The 21,274-nt window shown below is 40.0% G+C and overlaps 1 protein-coding gene across 1 annotated transcript in view; it reads right to left on the minus strand.

Annotated features, from left to right (window-relative positions):
* lrrc24 (leucine rich repeat containing 24) overlaps positions 1-14,855 on the minus strand; it is a 27,762-nt gene extending 12,907 nt beyond the window's left edge. The window contains exon 1 of the mRNA XM_058419050.1: positions 14,408-14,855. The gene's annotated coding sequence lies outside the window, so the exon portion shown is untranslated. The remainder of the gene's footprint in view (positions 1-14,407) is intronic.
* Positions 14,856-21,274: the final 6,419 nt, after the last annotated feature.

Genomic DNA, 21,274 nt, shown 5'->3' on the forward strand with positions numbered 1-21,274 from the left:
TGAAAGGTGCTGGTTTAAATATTTAGGCGTGTTGTTCCAGTACGTTTGTAGGGAACAGGCTTTGCAGCTGAAATTGCTCTGAGTTCAATCACTTGACAATGATTTTGCAGCAGAATAGAAATGCCACTCAAAATCACTTGCATGTAAGGTGGATATACAACAGGAAAATGCTCATCAACGTTAATCCATTACACATTCGCTACTCAGTAGCTCAGAAAGTATGAGATAATTACAATCGATCCTCGGACGTTTATTATGGACACGCAGAGAAGCGCACACAGAACAATCAGCCTTTTATAGATGTGTTATTGTCATGGTTACACACGATTAGTCCCTGAACTACACTGACCATCAAGCCTATGTCAGTGTCGCATGTCACCAGTGATCACTTGCACCTGTACTCTGTAACCCTAATCAGCACCCCCTGTGTTTTTTTTGTCGGGTTGTTGATTTTGCTGCTGCTGCTGTTGTTGCTGCTGCTTTTGTTATTATTTCTGGTGTTGTTGTTATAGTTGTTGCCACTGCTGTTGATTTTGTTCTTGTTGTTGCCGCTGCTGTTGCTGTTATTGTTGTTCCTGTTCTTGCTGCTGCTGCTGTTGTTGTTATTGTTGTTCCTGTTGCTGCTGCTGCTGTTGTTGTTGTTATTGTTATTGTTTTTGCTGTTGTTGTTGTTATTGGTGTTGTTGCCACTGTTGTTGTTGTTCCTGTTGTTGCTGCTGCTGTTGTTTTTGTTATTGAGGTAGTTGTTGCTGCTATTGTTGTTGTAGGTGTTGCTGCTGTTATTGTTTTTTGTTATTGTTGCTGTTGTTCTTATTGTTGATGCTGCTGCTGTTGTTGTTGATGCTGCTCCTGTTGTTATTCTTCTTGTTGTTGTTATTGTTGTTGCCGTTGTTATTGTTGTTAACTGTTTTGGTTGCTGTTGCTGTGCTGTGGTTGTTGCTGCTGTTGTTGTTGTTGGTGTTGTTGCTATTGCTACTGTAGCTGTTGCTGCTGCTGCTGTTGTTGTTGATGCTGTTCCTGTTGTTGTTATTCTTGTTGTTGTTGTTGTTGCTGTTGTTATTGTTGTTAACTGCTTTGGTTGCTGTTGCTGTGCTGTGGTTGTTGCTGCTGTTGTTGTTGTTGGTGTTGTTGCTATTGCTACTGTAGCTGTTGTTGCTGCTGTTGCTGTTGTTGTTGTTGTTGTTGCTATTGCTACTGTAGCTGTTGCTGCTGCTGCTGCTGTTGTTGTTGATGCTGTTCCTGTTGTTGTTATTCTTGTTGTTGTTGTTGTTGTTGCTGTTGTTATTGTTGTTAACTGCTTTGGTTGCTGTTGCTGTGCTGTGGTTGTTGCTGCTGTTGTTGTTGTTGGTGTTGTTGCTATTGCTACTGTAGCTGTTGTTGCTGCTGTTGCTGTTGTTGTTGTTGTTGTTGCTATTGCTACTGTAGCTGTTGCTGCTGCTGCTGTTGTTGTTGATGCTGTTCCTGTTGTTGTTATTCTTGTTGTTGTTGTTGTTTTTGTTGTTGCTGTTGTTATTGTTGTTAACTGCTTTGGTTGCTGTTGCTGTGCTGTGGTTGTTGCTGCTGTTGTTGTTGATGGTGTTGTTGCTATTGCTACTGTAGCTGTTGTTGCTGCTGTTGCTGTTGTTGTTGTTGTTGTTGCTATTGCTGCTGTTGTAGTTGTCGGATGTCACATCGCCTCGCCCACAGTCTTTGTTTTTTGCCTAATGCTTTTAGTTCATGGTTTCACTTTTTGCGCCTCTCGGTTGTTTGTGTGGAACTTAATAAATAAATTGTCTGCACTTGCATCCGCCTTTACCTCCATTTCATGCCAGTTATCATTCTGTAGGCTTGTTTTGTGGTAATTGATTAGGAGAGGCATTACATATTCATCTTGTCTGTCTTTCCATCCAAGATCTTTACCGCAGTATCTCAAGAACATGTACTCAGCAGATTAAATTCAACTGACTACATTGCTCCAAGGTCACAGCAGAGGTCAAATAATAGTTTTTCAGCTTCCTTCAAGTTTGTCAAAAAAAAAAGTCAATTACTCCTTCATGTTCATGCCTTCTGTCTGTCTATCCATCAGCGTTTCTGTGCATCTGTCTGAGGTTTTCGTTCTGCTTTTAGAATTTATATGGAAGCTGAAATGAGTGGATTAGATTTTGGAAATGATCAAACAGGGTGAAGATCACAGCAATGTCTGAAATAGTTTTTGCTTAAACAGCTTCCTTCATGTTTGAGGTAGATTTCAAGGGTAGTTCTGCTATATACATTAGTAATAAGAAGGACTGGAGGTCAATTTATTACAATTTTATTTTTTCCCATTAGATTAGATTAGATTAGATTACTCATATTATCGTAGCCATTATTACTATGGTATATTATAAGATTCTTTTGTTGAAATATAATTATATAATTTCTTTTCTTTTTTTTTATAATGTCTTTATTTCAGTTATTCTAATTCCTTCCTCACAAGCAGGAAAATGGAACTGCATCTCTTCTGGCTTTGTACTTCTTAACAGTCTGAGACTCTTTGAAGAAAGATCTAGTGCAATTATCCAGTGAGAGGTTTTCCAACTGTACTGAGAAAGAATTAGCATTAGACATACTTTTACCCAAAAAGAAAGTATCCTAACATTGAACACAGCGAACACAACTGCACAGATTTGAGATGTAAGGAAAAATAATATTAGAAAATATATATATATTTTTTGTTTAGTTAGGGGCTGCAAAATATTAAAATCTCAACAGCAGGAGTAGACAAATCCTCAGGTTTTTGGGGTTGTAGCAGTAGCTGTTATTCGGACAGCCGCATTCGTGCATTTACAGAAAACACTCCTGATGCAGTTGTGCCCTCTCTCTTCTGTGTGTGTGTGTGTGCATGAGAAAAAGAGATGACTAAGTTAGCAAAACAGATGGCACTCTCACTCATACACACACTTGATTAAGGATTTTCCCTAATTTGAAATGAACTGCCAAGCGCACACTGCCTTCTGCATCGGACACACACTTCGCTTGCTAATACGGCAAGAATGAAGCTGCACCAGCAGAGCGTTTGGCCTGTTGTCTTTCTGCCAGCTGGAACACATCAATCTATCAGAATTATCCTCAGCCACGTGGACAACAGCACGGTTTAGGTTGTTGCCAGGTCTGTTCTGTAGGAGCTTAAGACCAAATAACACACAAGTTGTTGTTAGGACGCAAGGATCCGTTTACGCATTTAGTACTGTAGGTTGTTCACACTTGATCACGTGTCGAGCGTCCGGTCTGAGTGGCTGCTTTGTATGCTCGCTCAGTTGCCGCTTACTAATCATTTGTCTACAAGCCAACATGGTTTGTTACGAGCCTTTGTAATCCTCTTCAGCATAATCATTCTAAATCTGTCGCTTGATGCATCGTGGAATCATCGTTTCATGCTGAACAAGTCAAATTTCTGCCAAAAAACAAGCTGACTTGCTGCCAAAAGAAAAAAAAAAAAACGCAGGTCCCGGCCCTTTGCTCACCTTTGGCTATGGAGATCAGTGCAGCTGAGTGGAAGTCTATTGTACAGTAATATATCAGAATTTAATGTTGTATTAATATGGATTCATATACAGTAGATCTGAAGTTCTACCAAGAGACAGAGGATGATTCGGACAAATACACGCTGCTCTCAGGATACATACAATAACTAATCTATATAGTACAATAGATATCCCACAGCAATCTGCCAACAATATGTACTTATTATAGAATATTTTCACTGTACATCTCATCCATTTATAGTTACTTTTAAAGGAACAGCCACAAAGCAAGTTAGTTCTAGTTATAGCAGCTAGAAACAACCATTCGTTCATGTTAGTGAACAAATCCTGAAGACTTTCTTGTGGTGGAAAACATATCGAAAAAAAATTGTAGTCAATAGTTTACCATTTTGGAGCATGTGGGAAACATGTTCCTGTTCTCACTTGTTTACAGCAGCTATAAAGATTCCTAAATGGCCCAGATCGCGGAAATGAATGCAAAATAGTGAGATATTTGGAAACGTGGTGGGATTTTTCAAAACCGCCGCCGATTTTCCACAAGAGTCGTGCTGAGACGTGTTCGTGTGACCTCATCACAACGCGTCGTCACCAAAGTCCTCTTCGGTTCACGTGTGTCAATGCTGAGTACGGCTCTCATCGAGGGTCTTCACTGGTAGGAGTTTAAAAGAAGAATGGTGTGCTTGCTATTTCAGCAATTCGAGTAGTTTTCCACCAAAAAAAAAACAAAGCACAAAAAATGTCTGCATCACAAATCTGAAGAAGAAAAGACAAATTTTCGGCTGCAGCAATCACAAAAAGAAATCATTGAAATCCTGGAGGCACTGATAAAAAAAAAAAAAAAAAATGTCTCCTCACAGAAAATGTCATCAAAACATACAAAAATTTTCAATCAGATTATGAGGAAAGGGTAAGTTGTTGATGTACAAATGAAAATGTTTCAGAGTGACTGCATTTACATGAACCTGTGATTTGACTTTTAGAGCTGCTGTTAGAGAAAACTAATCAGCCACTTCTGACCAATCAGAATTGAGTATTCGACAGCACTGTGCTAAATTATTTAATAACACATTCAGCCAGTGACTCAGATACTCTCTGACCTGCAATGAACCCTAATCAATGCCCTAAAGCCTTCACCCATCAGGGCTCATTCTCTGCTGTTTCCATGACACCACGGCCTAGCCTAAAGGCTAATTCATTCATGCTCGCTCTCTCTCTCTTTCTCTCTCTTTTCTTTCCTCCTTCGTTCTGTAAATCTGACAGCTTTCAAGTGTCCCATTATGCTCAAAGAGTGACTCAGTTGCTCTTATTATCTTGGTGACTGTGCAAAAGTGAGGCCATTGATTAAATGCTCCTGTCCAAATGCACCATATTGATGATACAGAATAATGCTAACGGTCAGAGCTTTTACTGCGACCCGTTCTCCTTTCTGCCATTGCTGGCTGTTATCGAGGAATGAAACGCACAAGGCTGAAGATGCAGCTCAGATGAATATGATTTAAAGCCTTGAACCAATGCACGCACATATATATATATATATATATATATACACACACACACACACACAAGGGGAACCAATAAATGATTCCCTATTGTAGTGGACAGACAGTGAGTTCTGCAAAGCAACAATAGGTATCATCTGGCTAAAAAGCCTATTTTCAAAAATAAAATTGTTTTGACCAAAATTACTCAAAAATTTTCATCAGGAAATTTTAAACTCTTTGATAAATGTGTTTTTCTTGATTAACAGCTGAACAGTACTCAGTAGCGATCTGGATCTCTTTAAAAGCCAAATAAACAGAAAAGACAGACATGCAAACAAAAATTTTAAACATGCAGTACAAAAAGCTAGCATCCAACATGGCAGCTTCACTGAACAAAAAGTCCAATCAAACAGCTGCACTGTAACGAGCTCAACTCAACATCATCACATCGACCCTTAGACTTCCACCAAAAAACTCCATGACTTGAGGTCACATGATGTGTCACATGACTGGTTCTCACTCCACAGACTATAACTTACTGTATACACACCAGGGCAGTGGTAGCTCAAGAGGTTCAGGCTCTTGATCAGAAGATCGGGGTTCAAGCACCACCAAGCTTCCACCACTGGGTCCCTGAGCAAGGCCCCTAAACCCACCTGCTCCAGGGGCGCTGCATCATGGCTGACCTTGCACTCTGACCTCAACCCTCCAAGGATGGGATATGTGAAGAAAGAATATCACTGACAAATAAAGGCTACTTAAAACACACACTTATTTCCAATAACTGGTTCTCTATATACACACATATTTGCACCACAAATTTTGTTCAAATGCGAAGCATCACCTCATCCTCATCCTCATCACCAGTTCATTACAACCCCAAAGCTTTTTTTTTTATTGTGTGCACCATTTTCAGGTTTTGACCCTCTTTGTTTACTTCATCAAGCTGCTCTGTTTAGTCTAGTCCCTCTGTTGATCGTCTGAACCGTCACTTGTTTATGGCTCCGCTGCTTGTTTAACGTCTGTCTTTGCCCTTTAGATTTGTCTGCTTTGCCATTTGCATCAATAAAACCCGCACTTGCATCCAAACCGCTGTCCAGTCCAGAGATAATCTGCCAGGACTTGTCCTTTCACGTTGCAATGAAGTAAGCATAGTGCACACAGATATTGAGTGTACTTTTTTTTTTTTCATAAGTGCGGCATGAACACACACTCCTTCTGATATATCTTTAGTAAAAACAAAAATGCATAAGGACTCGTATGCTTGACGCTTCACATACTGTATATATCAGATCATTTTTTTAGGTTTTTGTGAGTAGACGTGCGAGGTTAAGCTGTAGGTTTTCTTTAGGTGGCGATGCAAGACTGTAATTTCTCAGTGACTATGAGCTATGTTTTTTGCCTTATTAGTTCAGAGAGAGAGAGGGAGAGAGACTGATGAGGGAAAAACGTGAAAACATAAGTGATAACAGAAACCAGCTTGCTTCCGAGATCTTCCTTATCATTAAATGTAACTGTAAATGGATAAAACGTGCCATTCATTAATAAATAACAAATGATTGGTGGTGTGGTTTATAAGAATATTAAATCATTGCAGTGATTCTCACCTCCAGGCGATAAGCAAACTCTGTTTAGTGCCTGGCTGCTGCCTAACACAACCCTGTTATTTATTATTTTCCGCTAACCGCATGCCCTGCCATGTGTTACTCCTTACATATGGCTTATATATCTTCTGTAATATGTTCAGTTGAATGTGTCTCTCTGGGGCAAGTGCCTGCTTGTGTGTGTGTTTTTTACCGCAATATGTCTATGTAAATGTCGTTCTTAAGTGTATTTATGTGTACCTATATGTACGGAGGCAATAATAGAACAGCGAAAAACACTCAATTATCCTCTCGCCTGCACTCTGGCTCCATCCTGTTGCGCCGTCTAATGTACCGCACCCTGCTAAGTGTTTTGTGTTGTCAAGGTTGTGTGTATTTACACTCTCATCGCTCTCATCTTCAGCGTTCCATAACGACACCAGAGCCTTGGAGGGTAATCAATGCTCACATGTAGGGGACCCCTTTGCATCAAACGCTTTACACAAAACAAATGCACAATTTCGAAAGCACACTATCCAAATCAAACCTGAATAGAACAGCGAACACTGATCAATGATCACAGCACTGCTGAGACTGTGGTCAAGAGTACGGCCCTCGTCCTGCTTCCTGCTGTAACTGTAGAAATTGAAGTTTAAACCCAAAAGACAATCGATATAGCCTGGCTGATAGTTCTCTAGTTTTTCGTTGTTGTTGTTGTTGTTGTTGTTGTTGTGGGGTTTTTTTTTTTTTTAATTTGCTGATGCAAGCTGTACCGAAACTGCTAAGGAGTACTGAGTTTATGTGCCAAAATCACTGTGTGTTTGTGTGGTCTTGGTCAGTCAGTGATTGCGCAGCGGGACGCCACTGAAGGCAGAACAGCATGCAAACAAAAAACTGAATACGCTGACAAAAGACTTTCTCTGGCAGGCTGTTATGCGAGTGTGCTTCTGTGGATAGTTTTGTCCTCTTTGTCTGGACAAAATGTCTTTGTGATGATACGCCGCATTTCTATTTGGTGAGGATGTTTCGAGCGTTCCTCCAAGGATTTTTTTTTTTTAATTTATTTACACACTGGAAATCCTTTACTTGAAAAAGTCATTTCAGGAAGGAAATTCTTTGGAGGTTAAACATTAAGGAAAACAATCAGTGACACAATGCGTCACTTTTGTCTGGACGTTAAGTGTCTGATGTGTTTGTTGCTTGTAGTTTTGCGCTCAAAGCTAATGTAAGGTACAGCAAGAACATGAAATCCCAGTCTATCTAATAAAAAAGGTCAAGCAATCAATATAATAAATCAATATTAGCTTTTGTTTTTGGCATTATTCGGAAATGGTATAGTATAAAGAAGCAAAGCTGGGGCTGATTTCTTTCTAGCCCAGACCGTAGACTCCAAAACAAGACATCATCACTGATTAAAAAGGTACAGTCATGTGTATTATAATAATAAAGTGATTATTAACTCTAAACTGATTAATCATACATTGTCAATTATCAATATTCCATTAAGTATTGAATAAAGCCCAAGAGAGCAATCAATGACAGGGTGAATGATATAAAGCAGAGTATTCCTGATTATTTTCCAATAACATAATCATATCACTCAGTACTTCATTCCTACATTTCTACAGCAGTCTGCAAACTTTTCCTGAGGAACATCTCAGGAAAAAAAATCCTTTTCTCACTCACATTATAGCAGCTGTAAACATCCTTTCCTTCGCCAGGCTTTTATCTTTTTTCTTGACAATCTAATAAGTCGGAAGGTTTGCCACGGAAAACCGAACGTTACCTTTGACGATTACAAAGCACTTCCATGAATGCTAAATAAACGTCTCCTCACAGAAATGCAATGACCTGAATAAAACAAGCTATAAGCTTGGTATAATCAGTCTTCTGCTACTCTAACCTGATCCACCTTTATTAATAGACTTTTCACTAAATCTTAAATCCAAACTCTATTTGTCAGCAACAGCAACTTTAGTAGATGGGTGAATGGCTGTTTATTAGTGTACTTTTGAGGTTTTGAGGTTTAACACCACTCACTTATTGATTTTTTTTTGTGCTCTGGCATCTACTAGTGTGGAAAAAAATGCTCTCATTAAAGAGTGCTGCACACAAGCACAATACATCACAGTCTATAAGCCCCTCAGCTTTGATCATTCTCAGCACAGTTTATACATCAAAAAAGGCCAAATGTGACCTTAAGCTAACATAATAAACTGTTTTTCTTGGTTTTTAAAAAAAAAAAAAAAAAAATACTATTCATACTTTTGCAGTCAAAACCTCATTGATGTCCAGTAAAAGTATACTGGTTCATTCATTTATCTTCAGCAGATACTTTTTCCTGGATCTGGAGCCTGGTCTAGGAACAGACCAGGAGGGATTCCTAGTAAATATTATTTAGAGTTATCATTCCACCTACTTTTTGGAAGTTAGGAGAAAACCTTGGGTCAACTCAGAGACAACTCAGAAAGTGGGGCAATGTTAAAAGGCAGTAACCTTAGCTCAGGAGTGAACTAAGGAGCTTGTGGCTGTGAGACAGGTACAGTAATTGACGTACCACCCTGAATACCTGTTGCGGATGGAAGTGAATTTGTACCTTTTCAATTTCCCACCTCATACCACATCGTGTCAAGTATAGACTCTACAATTCACCACAACCCCAGAACAAGGATACTGTTTTATCAGTAATGGCTGGATTGATAGACACATGGATGGATGGATCAACAAATGGATGGATGGGTGGGTGGATGGATGGATGGATGGAAGGATGGATGGATGGACAAATGGCTGATTGAGTGGATGGATGGATGGATGGATGGATGGATGGATTGATTGATGGATTGATTGATTGATAGGTGGGTGGGTGGGTTGGTGCTTTGGATGGATGGATGGATGGATGGATGGATGGATGGATGGATTGATGGATTGATGGATTGATGGATTGATTGATTGATGGGTGGGTGGGTGGGTTGGTGCTTTGGATGGATGGATGGATGTACAAATGGATGGATGGATGGATGGATGGAAGGATGGATGCATGACTGGGATGGATTAAAAAATGGATGGACAAAAGGCTGGTTCCCTGATTGGATGGATGGATGGATGGGTGGATGGATGGGTGGATGGATTGGTGGGTGGGTGGGTTGGTGCTTTGGATGGATGGATGGATGGATGGATGGATGGATTGATTGATTGATTGGTGGGTGGGTGGGTTGGTGCTTTGGATGGATGGATGGATGGATGGTTTAGACGGAAGGTTGTGTGTTTGAATCTTAGGTCCACAAATTTGCCACTGCAGGGCCCGTGAGCAATGCCCTTAACCCTCAGTTGCTCAGTTGTCTACACAAGATAAATGTAAGTCGCTTTAGATAAGGGAGTCTGCCAAATGCTGTAAATGTAAATCATCAGAACCTTAGGGAACTCATTAAGCAAAGGTGCTGGCAATGCATACTGAAAAATCATAGCATGACTTTTCAAATCTCTTAGTAGTTATAAAAATATTTATTAAAATGCGCCTGGTTTGAAATGTATCAATATATATTGATCAAATCCTACTAATTTCCATCACGGCTTTTAGGTCAACTAGTTAAAAACAAGATTGCCTTTTAGTGGTTGCTTTTGCAAATCTGTCTGGGATGAACAGCTTCTGAATTAATCCATCATGTGTACTGGCTACCCAAAAAACTGTGGTGCTTGGACCCCGAAAATTGCTGTTTAACAATTCAAATTGTGCATTTGTTTATTTGTTTAAGTTCCTTTAAATCCTATTTACACAAGGAACAAGTAATCAAAATATAAAACACACACACTGGACCAGCCAGGGTGAATCAATGTACACACACACACACACACACACTAAACACAAAACAGATTGAAAGAACCGTTTAAGATTGATTTCATCCGATTGCATTCTCACCAGAAGCCCAAAAGGATGTGAATCTCCACTCCGGTCATGTGCTCTGCTAAACGGATCGATCGTCGCCTATTTAATTCCCGGCACGTCCAAACCGGCTGTGACACCACAGCTCTGTGCTTTCAGTGAAGCTGAAGTCTTAGTCACTAGAGCTGCACTGAACACACGAGACACACAGCTTCTCTCCTCAGCGACCTGTGGATTCCATTTTGCCGCGGTCGATACCCTTCGCCAGGAAAATCCATTCTGTCTGATACTTAACGGCATGCTTATTGCACATATCTCAAATCCGTGACTGACAGGTCATCAAGCTGACATTCGATACGTGGCCTCCGAAAAATGAGCTTGTTCGATATGTCCAATATCTGCCTTGTTTTTTGGAACCGAGACTGAAATGACAACTTGATTCGATTTTGATTTAGAGATGCACGACATATTTCACCGTCAAGAACACAAAGAGGTTCATGAACACATTACTCTCGCTTATGTACATCATAATCAGCCTAGCGTTTTTCTTGTTCTTCATTCTGATTGGTCGGAAGGTTAGGATTCATTTGTTTATAATAAAAGCTCTGACAGTAGGCCTGGCTGCAAGGCAAAACACAGACTTATATTAATGTGCTTGTTATTAATACACAATGGTTCCTATGGTAACAGCTTACAGAGGGACTTGCCTGGCAAACACTCCATATATATAATGGATTTTTGCTAAAGTATTCTGGTGATGTTTATTTAACATTTATGGAATGAGTCTCCATTGTCATTGCCTTATAACAGCAAGCTGTAAATTAAAGTTTTCCAACTCAAGAAAGCCATTCTACTAACTAAGAGAAAGACAAGCTGGTTAGGAAATGACTGAAAAGAGCACATAATCTAAATATATATAATTATAACTTTATAGCTTTGTGTTTTTTTTCCTATAGCATCACACACCAAAGACTTTGCTTCTTTACCTACAACATAGCACTGAATTCTCTAATCTGATAATACAATATTGTTTCTATAGTAATCTCTCATGCACAGTGATTAGATTAGATTAGATTAGATATACGTTAGAATATTCGCATACCTAATACAAGGATGTTTTCACACATGCCGTGTTTAGTCCATTTGAATCCAACTCTTGGTTGTGGTTCAGTTGCGCAGGTGAGAACACAGTAATCCACACAGGTGGGGATCAAAATAAGTGGTTCGAGAACATCTAAGCAAGGTGGTCTTGGTATGGCTCCAATCAAACTCAAGCCCAGTTCGATTTGCGGTGCCAAAGCGATTTGACTCTGAATCGACCTGACTGCAGGAAGTGAACCAGTTTGTTTTGGGTTGCGGATGATGTTTTAAAAACTAAGCCACGGGGCACCAGTTGACCCAAAATACAAAGCTGTGGTCCTGAGTCGGTTTGTGATGTAGAAACTGGTTTTATAGTATTATCTAGTAATATTTCGAGCCCAGCTCTGAGTTCTCCATGTCTCAGATGATTGCCTTCACAGACATACAATATATAGGACCATCATGCTCATATGTGCTTGTTCATCTCATTCCAGATTTAGTTCCCTTCCACTCTTCTCACCCTGGAAGAGAACATGTTGGAGCATAGCTGTCATCATGTGTTCATTCATCTACAAAAGCTTTAGTGAGATCAGACAGTCAGGCTCCAGTTCCAGTTCATCCCAAAGATGGTCAGTGGGGTTGAGTCAGAGTCAAAGCTCTGTCCAGGACATGTGTGTTCTCAGTTCTTCCACACCAAGCTTAACACACCAGGTCTTCATGAAGCTCAGGAACTTTGTGCACATGGGTATTGTCATGCAGTGTTTGAGTCTCTTAAATTTCCCAACGAAGGAGAATTGGAATTCAACAGCATCCAGACACATACTATACAAGACCCACATTCCGGTGTGAGGGTCAGGTGTCCACATACTTTTGGCCATTTAGTGTAAAATATTCACAACATGATATTTCAATAATATTTCATTAATAGCTCCAAATCATACCATCAAGTGGTTTCTTCCTTATTTATGCTGCACTGACTATATATTTTGGATGATTCTTTATGTTTTATGTTTTATGATCTTCGCTCTTGACATGTGATCAGTTTTATCTACTCACTTCCTCTTCCAGTCTGATGAGATGGATGGGAAAAAGCCTTCACCTCTTCACTTCCTGTCACCACTCATCCATCTACATGAGAGGCTGCTTTGTGCTCGACAAATGGCCAATAAGCTGATCCCTTCGCCCCCCTGTACTCTTTCAGTGCACGCTTCCTCTTCCCTTCCTTCCTGTTCCTGTCTTTTTCTCACCTTTTCTTTCCTTCCTTGTGTAGTTTCCTCTTCTTCTTTCCTCTCTCTCTCTCTCTCTCTCTCTCTCTTTCTTTCTTCTGCGTCACATTCAGTCACATTTCCTTCATGGCTCTTTCTCTCTCATAACCCTTCCATTTTCTCACTCGTTTTCCTGTCTTTCTTCCTCCATTCATTATCCCTCGCTTTCAGTATATTCTAATTCATACTCTTCATTTTTTCATGTTCCATCACTTCTTTTTTTCTTTTTTCCCGTATTTTCATTAAATCTCTCGCTCTTTCAGCCCATCCTCCTGCATCTCCTCTTTTTTCCCCCACGTTTTTTATTTTCTCTCTGTTTTCACTCTCTTTCAACTCTTGATTTATTTCCCTTCTTTATGGCACTTCCTTCCATCCCACCCTCTTTCCTTATCTATAAATTTACTCCTCAGTATTTCTTTTCTTTCCTTTCCTTGTTGCATTCCTTTTTTCATCCCACTGTTCTTGCTTGTTTCTTACTCATCACTCATCCTTCACTCTTTTCTCTTGCACTCTGCTATTCTGTTTTGTTACTCCATACTCTCTCTCTCTCTCTTTACTCCTTCCATTCTCTATTTGTCTTCCTTTTTTACTGCACATTCATCTTTTCTTTCTTCTCATATTTTCCTTCTTGTCTCCTTCTTTCTCTCGTCTCCTGTTTTACTCTCTTTCCATCCTTCTTTCAATGTTCTCTATCCTAACCTCTTAGAAGTTCTTTCTGTCCATCCTCTTTCCCCTTCTCTGTCTCTCATCTTTGCATACATTTCTTCATTCTTCCTTTCAGTCTTCTTTTCCCCTCTCTTTACCTTCACTCCGTACTTGCTTTCTTCATTCCTTGCACTCTTTTCTCTTTCTTTTGCTCTCTCTCTCTCTCTCTCTCTTCAGCTCTTTCTCATGTTTGATCTCCTGCTTCAATTCTTTCTCTCTTCCACTTCTCTCTCTCTCTCCCTCTCTCCCTCGCTCCGTCTTTTTCTCATTCATTCCTCACTCTCGTCCGCTACTCTTCTCCTTTCTCCCGATACTTCTTTCCTCCATCTTCCTTGTCATTCTGTTCATACATTCATGTCTTTCATCCCTTCATTTCTCATTTTCGTTTATCGCACTCTGCTCTACTTTTCTACAAACCTGTTTTTCTCTTCTTCCCTTTCTCCTCCACCGGTCTTTATGCTTCTTCCTTATTTCTTCTATTGGTCTTGATGCTTTCTAATTTCTCATTTTCACCTTCTTCTCCTACTCTCTGTCTCTCTGTCTCTCTCTCTCTCTCTTTCTGGCAGAACTCCATACTGCTGTGTATCCGTGGTGGATGGTCACTTTGGTCAGATGTACTCTGTTTTGCTATGTCTGCATTTTGAATGCCTGCTGTGCAGCTGCAGCCATAAACATTTCTGGTGAAATTTAAAAAAATAATAATAATAATAATAATAATAATACAAATAAATAATAATAATAAAACAATATTAAAGTCAATAGTAAACGTTTAAAAGCCACAATCAGCTCGTACTTTCAGTCTCAGTCATGTTTCATGCAAACGTGATGGTTAATGAATTATTATATTGTGGTTTCAAATAAACGCAGTCTAATAAAACACACAACACAAGATGAGTAATAAAACACCGACCTGGCTGTCAGGCGGGTCGTGCTGAGTGCTGAGTGCTGAGTGTTGTGTCGCGTTGTCGCCGTTTCCGTTCTTTATCCGGTCTCGGTGGATTCAGCTCGGACGCCTGGACATTTCAGAGTAGGAAAATCACACCGATTGTCATCTGGTGCCTAAAGGCCAGAGGTCTGTCCCTCTGATTGCTCAGATCACCCTCCGCCGATATACCTCGCGCGATGTGTCCACGTTTCAGAAACACCGAATGAACGTCAGTCACTTGTCGGTGTTCAGATGCGCGTCCACTCACACACACACACTCTCACACCCCTCTCACTCTCACTCTCACACTCCTCTCACTCTCCCGTCCTTTCTGCTCGCGAGACATCCGGCGTCCTCGTCGGCGGTGACCGCGGATTTCACACCTCGTTTCCTTCACGCACTCTCGCCCTTCCGTTTCCCCTTCTCTTCTTTGTCAACCAGCCCCCCCCCCCTCTCTACCCCTCACACACACACACACACACACACACCCCATCCCACCTCCTCTCCGCACCGCACAGCCGCCGATGCTCACGCACGTCCGTAACGTAAAAGGCTCGCGCCAAAAACTGGCTGCGAGTGTCAACAGCGCGTGCTGTTTTTAAGAAGTCATATCATCCAAATCCCTTTGTGCAAAATGTTTATATTTTTAATACAGAAACTAGGTATAGAAGTCTAGAAGTCAAAGGAAAACGAGTGTCTAAAAGTCTAAGCATGTATAACATACATACCTATACAAATATTAAACGAAGACATTAATCAGTACATAAATGCGAACAGTTGGAAATTTGTAAACAAACCGAATTGAAGTGAAATTAAATAAAAAAACATATTAGCGATCATACATAAACAGGTGTCAAAAAGTATAAGAAACTTCCAGACATACGGAAAGAAAGAAAGAAAGAAAGAAAGAAATGTAACCTATCTATCTATCTATCTATCTATCTATCTATCTATCTATCTATCTATCTATCTATCTATCTGTCTATCTATCTATCTATCTATCTATCTGTCTGTCTGTCTATTACCTAAAATACCTGTGACCACGTACCCCAAGTTTTGTAGTGCGTCAGAAAGTTAAAGGGGAAAAACTCAATTTGCCCGTAAGTTGTAATTAATTAATGTAATTTAATTAAATGATTTAAATAAATAAATAATTGGGAGTAAAAGTTGAAGATGTAATTGGGATAAATTGTGACCTCTAACCGTTTGCAGTGATTAATTCCTCTGAAGAGCTCACTTGCTCAGAGAGTGCAGAAATGAGCAGCGGGAATTTCAGCACTATGGAGAGTGACACGTGACCGCGCCTGAACGTGACCGCGCCTGAGCGTGAAAATGAGCGTGAAGGGCAGGAGAGCTATGGAGTGTTCAATAAGTAGCTTACACCAGCCACTTAAAGTGTACAAGCACCGACCCCAGCTAATTACTGCAACTCCATAAGAGACAGCCATGAATGCTAACAACACAGAATGACTATCCAGTGTTCACACAAACAGAGACAGAGTTTAAACACACAAAGCTGTACAAGTGAGTGTGGACACTGTGTTTATACATTCTGCAAAAGCAGGCCACGTTAAACAGGCTCTTGTTGACCCTTGTTACTGTCAAATAATATTTTTTAAAAAATAAAAAACATTTTTTCCAAGTTTAAATATCTCGAATGTAGTCGAAATGATTACGAACAACAATTACAAGACACCAAAATCTAAGATTATCCAACATATTTCTAACAAATATAATTAAAAAACTATTTTTAACCTTTGAATTTTCTTGATCTATTCCCAGATTATTTTGCCAATGTTAGCCATTAATTTCTAGAAAGAAGCGCAATTATCTGCCAATAAAACATTAAAGCTTAAAAATCGTTAAATAGGAACAAATAAGAACTAGCAGATAAAGGTAACTAGCTATAAGAAATTATGACTTCCTAACATTTTTTTGCAGTGTATCAAGGTACAGGGACTATACAAGGTACAGTAGAGGTACTGTAAATGTACCATGTAGAGTATTTAGTATAGTAGCTTCAGAATATGGCCAAAGGCTTGTGGATGCTTGACTATTACACCTATAAGTAGGTCTCCCACACACACACACACACACACACACACACACAATGTTGCCACAATATTAGGAGCAGACAATTGTATAGCTTGCCTTTGTATGCTGTAGTATTAGATACAATGTCCCTTCTTTGTATCTAAACCTGTTCCAGCATGACAAAGCCCCTGTGCACAAAGCAAGCTTCATGAAGTGTGGTGTGGAGGTTTAGGTTGGAGTAGAAGATGATCTTGCACTAAGCCCTGACCCTGACTTTACCCCACTGAACACCTTTGGGATCAGTGTCTGATCTCACTATAACTCTTGCAGCTGAATGAACACAAATCCCCACAGCCATGCTCCAACATCTAGTGGAAAGTCTTTCCAGAGAAGAGTCGAGCTTATTATAACCGTAAAGAGGAAGAAAATATGTGTGTGGCAGTCAGGGGTGGACATTTTTTGACTTTTGGTCAAATAGCGTGCATCATTAAGAAACTTTGTTTAACCTGTCCACCTATTTGTGAGGTTGCAGGTATAACTTTTGTGTTTTTTTCCCATTAAGAGTCATGCAACTCAAAAAGAGTAAAGAGTGTAAAGAGTGGTTACAGAAATTACACATTATTAGACACTTACAAAGAAAATGACACAGACAACACTGGTAATATAACACATGTTGGATTATGAACAAAGCTTGGTACTATATACATCTATTCCACTTAAAAGAATAAAAAGGAGAATATTGCACAATGCTGCACAAGGTATCACATCACAGCAGCACAATGGGCTTTAAACGGCTCACACGACACACTTTTTTTAAAAGGTAGAATAGATATTCTTAAGGATCCTACTTCAGTGACAAGTGATGCATCATTCATCAACTTCAAAAAGCACTTTATCCTCATCAGGGTCGCTGTGGAGAACACTGGCCAAGAGGCTGGAATACAGGCTGAATAGTACGACAGTCCATCACAGGACATCATACACACATTGAGGAATAATCCATCTACAGGCAGGTTTTTGGGAGGCGGGAGGAAGAGCATGTGAAATTCCATACAGACTGGAACAGGTCAGGATCAAACTGGGGGACCATGGAGATGTGAAACTGCAGTTCCTGCTATTAATTATTGTACAATTCGAAGATGAGGCTGATCTTCACCTTAATTCATCTTCAGTAATCACTTTATCCGGGTCCTAGGGTTATTGTGATTGTGCTGGAGCCTGGGAACACACCCTGGATGGGACAATGATCCTGACTAACTATAAGACTGAGTTATTCCTTGCAGATGGAATAATGGATTTTCCTGGATTTTCCTGGATTTTCTTTTAAAGCTTTTGTTTCATAAATCATGAATCGCTCAAAACAGGCTGCTCATGTATTATGCCTTTTTATTATTATTTTTATACCAACATTAAATCTAAAGTCTATAATCTCCCATGCATCAATATGAGGTTTAAGGGCTTTAAAGATGGTCAGGCTACATTTTTTTTCTCAACTTTAAATTCAGATGTTCTCATTGAAATTCAAAAGTGGTTCAATTTTCCTTAAAATCCTGGTTGGAAACGGATCATTTTCTGCTCGAATGCCCCGCAGCAGTATAGGATAAACTTACCCTGATGAACTGATCACAAACAACGAGCTACATTTTAGGGTTTCTCTGGAAAACAGATGATTTCAATGCGTTGTCATGGTTACGCTTTTTTTTTTTTTTTTTTTTTTTTTAATGGTATTGTACAGCTTTTGTAAGTCTGCTTTTAGAAACGGACGACCTCTTTGTACCCAGCATTGTGTGCGTGCTTTTGTGGGAGTGCCTACATGATCATGATGATGGTTCTCACAGCGCGGGCTGTGGAGGAAGAACAAACGCACTTCACCTTCAGTGATCTTAACCAGGCGTATTTTTGGCACATCCATGCTGCTAATTAAGGCGAAGCCTGAAACAAACACACTGCAAGTGATCGACATCCTGACGTCTCCCTCAAGGCCGGAGGGGACTAACAGAGTGTCTGTCCTCGGATAGGTCACATCTGAGTGGCCGTTTTTTTCTTAATCAATGAAGAAAGGTGAAGGACGGAAAATTGAGAATGGAGCTTTCTGGAGACGGCGATCACACAAAGCCTGGGTATCCATGGTGATGTGATCCTGGCCTTTTATCGCAGCACTTTCAATTTCATTGTCATTACACATTGCGAAGCTGTAAATGCCAATGGCGTAGCGCAAACAGTAGGGCTACAACACTGAGTTCAGCTTGGAGGTGTTTTTTATTTTTATTTTTTATAATGATCACAAAATGGAGCAGGGATGAAAGAAAATATCTGGGGAAAAGGCAAGGTTTTGCTTGTAGGTGGTGAATCGATAAGGATAGTGAGAATATTTGTTGTGTGCACTGGGTTTCTGAGTCATCACCGGCGTGGAGGATGGACGTCTCGAGGAAATTCTGTGGGTTTTGTGAGTTTGAGAACACTTTTCAGCAGGGAGTGTTTAACATGATTACTGTCCTCCAGCCTTGAAACCCATCTCGCTGTCAACTCCGAGTCTGGTAGGTTTCATGACCTACCGCAAGCACTGACATGGACAGAAAGTGGTCATTTGTGTCAAAGACTCCTTCTGTAACAGTTTCCAACAAACTCTCTTTGAAATCCAGATCTTTCGAAAATTTTATTTGAACAGTTAGCAAAAAAAATCTGCAAATACATTTAAATCCATGATGAGGAATCCAGAGGTGACCATGGGAGGAAAAAAAATCCCTGAAACAACATGAGTTACATTATAATAATAAATAAAAGTGAATTGAATTGAACTGAATAATTCCTAAAGGCAAAATAATAATTGAAGGCAAGTATGTGCATGATCCAGTGCTGCCAAATAACAAAGCCATATTGTTAAACCAAATTAGCAGCAATTAATGCAATCAATGAACCTGCACAGATGTACTCATATACTCAAAGATACATATTAATATTATTTTATTAGTCTGTTATTATTAGATGTTTAGTTCAATAGTTGCATCATTTTCAAAAGCTAGTTCTTTCTCAAGTCTGCATTTTCTATCCCAGTATATATTGTTTTCAGTATTAAAGGCAAGTGCGTATGTTTAAAGGTGATGGTCTAGATGTTAATAAAACCCCCGTCTCTGACATTTCTACAGAAAAAAAGCTAAATATCAGAGGTTCAAACAACACACAGGTGTGATTTTTTTAATAATCTGAATGCCGTACCAAGAAAATCCATTTCAGCAGGTAAACTGAGTCTGAGATACTGATAACTTTCCTCACTTAAATATTGACCTTGCTTTTTTACTCTAAAGAGTTAAGAGTCCTGGGATGGGCAGAGGATGGTCTTGATGATTACAACAGTGTATTTTGCATGAAGTGACTGCAACCTTTTGAAGCATGTGGCCAGAAAAGTGTGCAAAACACTTCTGTTAGACCTTCTGTTACGAAGCAGACTCAAAGGAGTCGGATGCAAAAGTATTGGGACACGCAAACACAGGCATGGCGGGTAATCCACACCCTGGAAGATCAGAGCTTATCAGGATCACAATCGGAATAACCAGCAGACTCAAAAACCACAGGAAGTGAAGTCATGAACCTACAGAACTGATTGTGTACCTCGTAATGAGGAGTTGAAACCAAGGAGCTTAAACAAACATATATAATGAGAAACAGGTGAACATTATTAAAAATCTGGTGACAGGAGTGCTGGGAGTCCATGGCAGCCATATTTGTTCGCCAGGGTGAAATGGAGGCTGTGCCAGGGTTACAGGGTTACAGGGATGTGGTAGATTAGTGGTTAAGGTGTTGGCCTACTGGTGAAGGGTTGTGAGTTCGAATCTCAGGTTCACCAAGCTGCCACTGCTGGGCCCCTGACCGAGACCCTCAGGTGTATAAATGTTAGTTGCTCTGGATGAAGGTGTCTGTTACATGAAGGGAAACCTTCCTGTTATTCCTCTAACTTTACATATGGATACTCGTGATGCTGTTTTGTGACACTGCACCCTGTTAAAAAGTACTATATACAAATAAAATATGAATGAATTGATGGCCCTGAGGAGAGAAGATGTCAATCACACAAGGTCAATCGATTTGAATATTACGTAACCGAGAGGTGATTTTCATTTCAACCTTCTTGGAGGTTCAATATATCAGTCTAGATTGCTGGTGTTTAATATTTCACAGAGTTCTCCCTGGGATTGCGTTTACCATGTTGCCCAAGAAGAAGAAGAAGAAGAAGAAGAAGAAGCAGTGGGTAAAAAGTGGAGACTTTTTTTTTTAGAAAGACAATCTTTTATCTTCATCTTGACTGAACCCTGTCTATCGGCTCTCATCTATCTCTGCTCTGGGGGCTTTGGGAGTTTTCCCAAGCTGGAGAATTGTTAATATTTGGGTCACATCAACGTTTGAGAGGCAGAGAGCAGGCGGTGGTGATCGAAGCCTGCCATGAGGGAGATGAGCTGACCCACATTTGAAGCTTTTGAATGCGAACTATCCTCTGGATAGTTGCGGCTCTTTAGGGACCGTATGTTAGATATGAAATGAGCTTATTGCCTTTGGAAATCCTTGTACATGCCGCGTGTACGGGGTAGAGTGTGATTAATTTGTACACGTGATGAGATTTGGTTTATACAAATCTCTCCATGTGCGGTACATGTAAAGTGTGTGGGTTGTATATATTAGTGGAATTGTATCTGTGTGTGTGTGTGTGTGTGTGTGTGTGTGTGTGTGTGTGATAAGAGCCTGTAAAACCCCTGGGCTGCGTTGATCCATGTCAACCCAGATCAGTGTAATTAACTTCAGATATAAATGTCAGGAGGACATAGA

This window comes from Hemibagrus wyckioides, linkage group LG20, assembly GCF_019097595.1.
Source record: "Hemibagrus wyckioides isolate EC202008001 linkage group LG20, SWU_Hwy_1.0, whole genome shotgun sequence".
Classification (NCBI taxonomy): Eukaryota; Metazoa; Chordata; class Actinopteri; order Siluriformes; family Bagridae; genus Hemibagrus; species Hemibagrus wyckioides.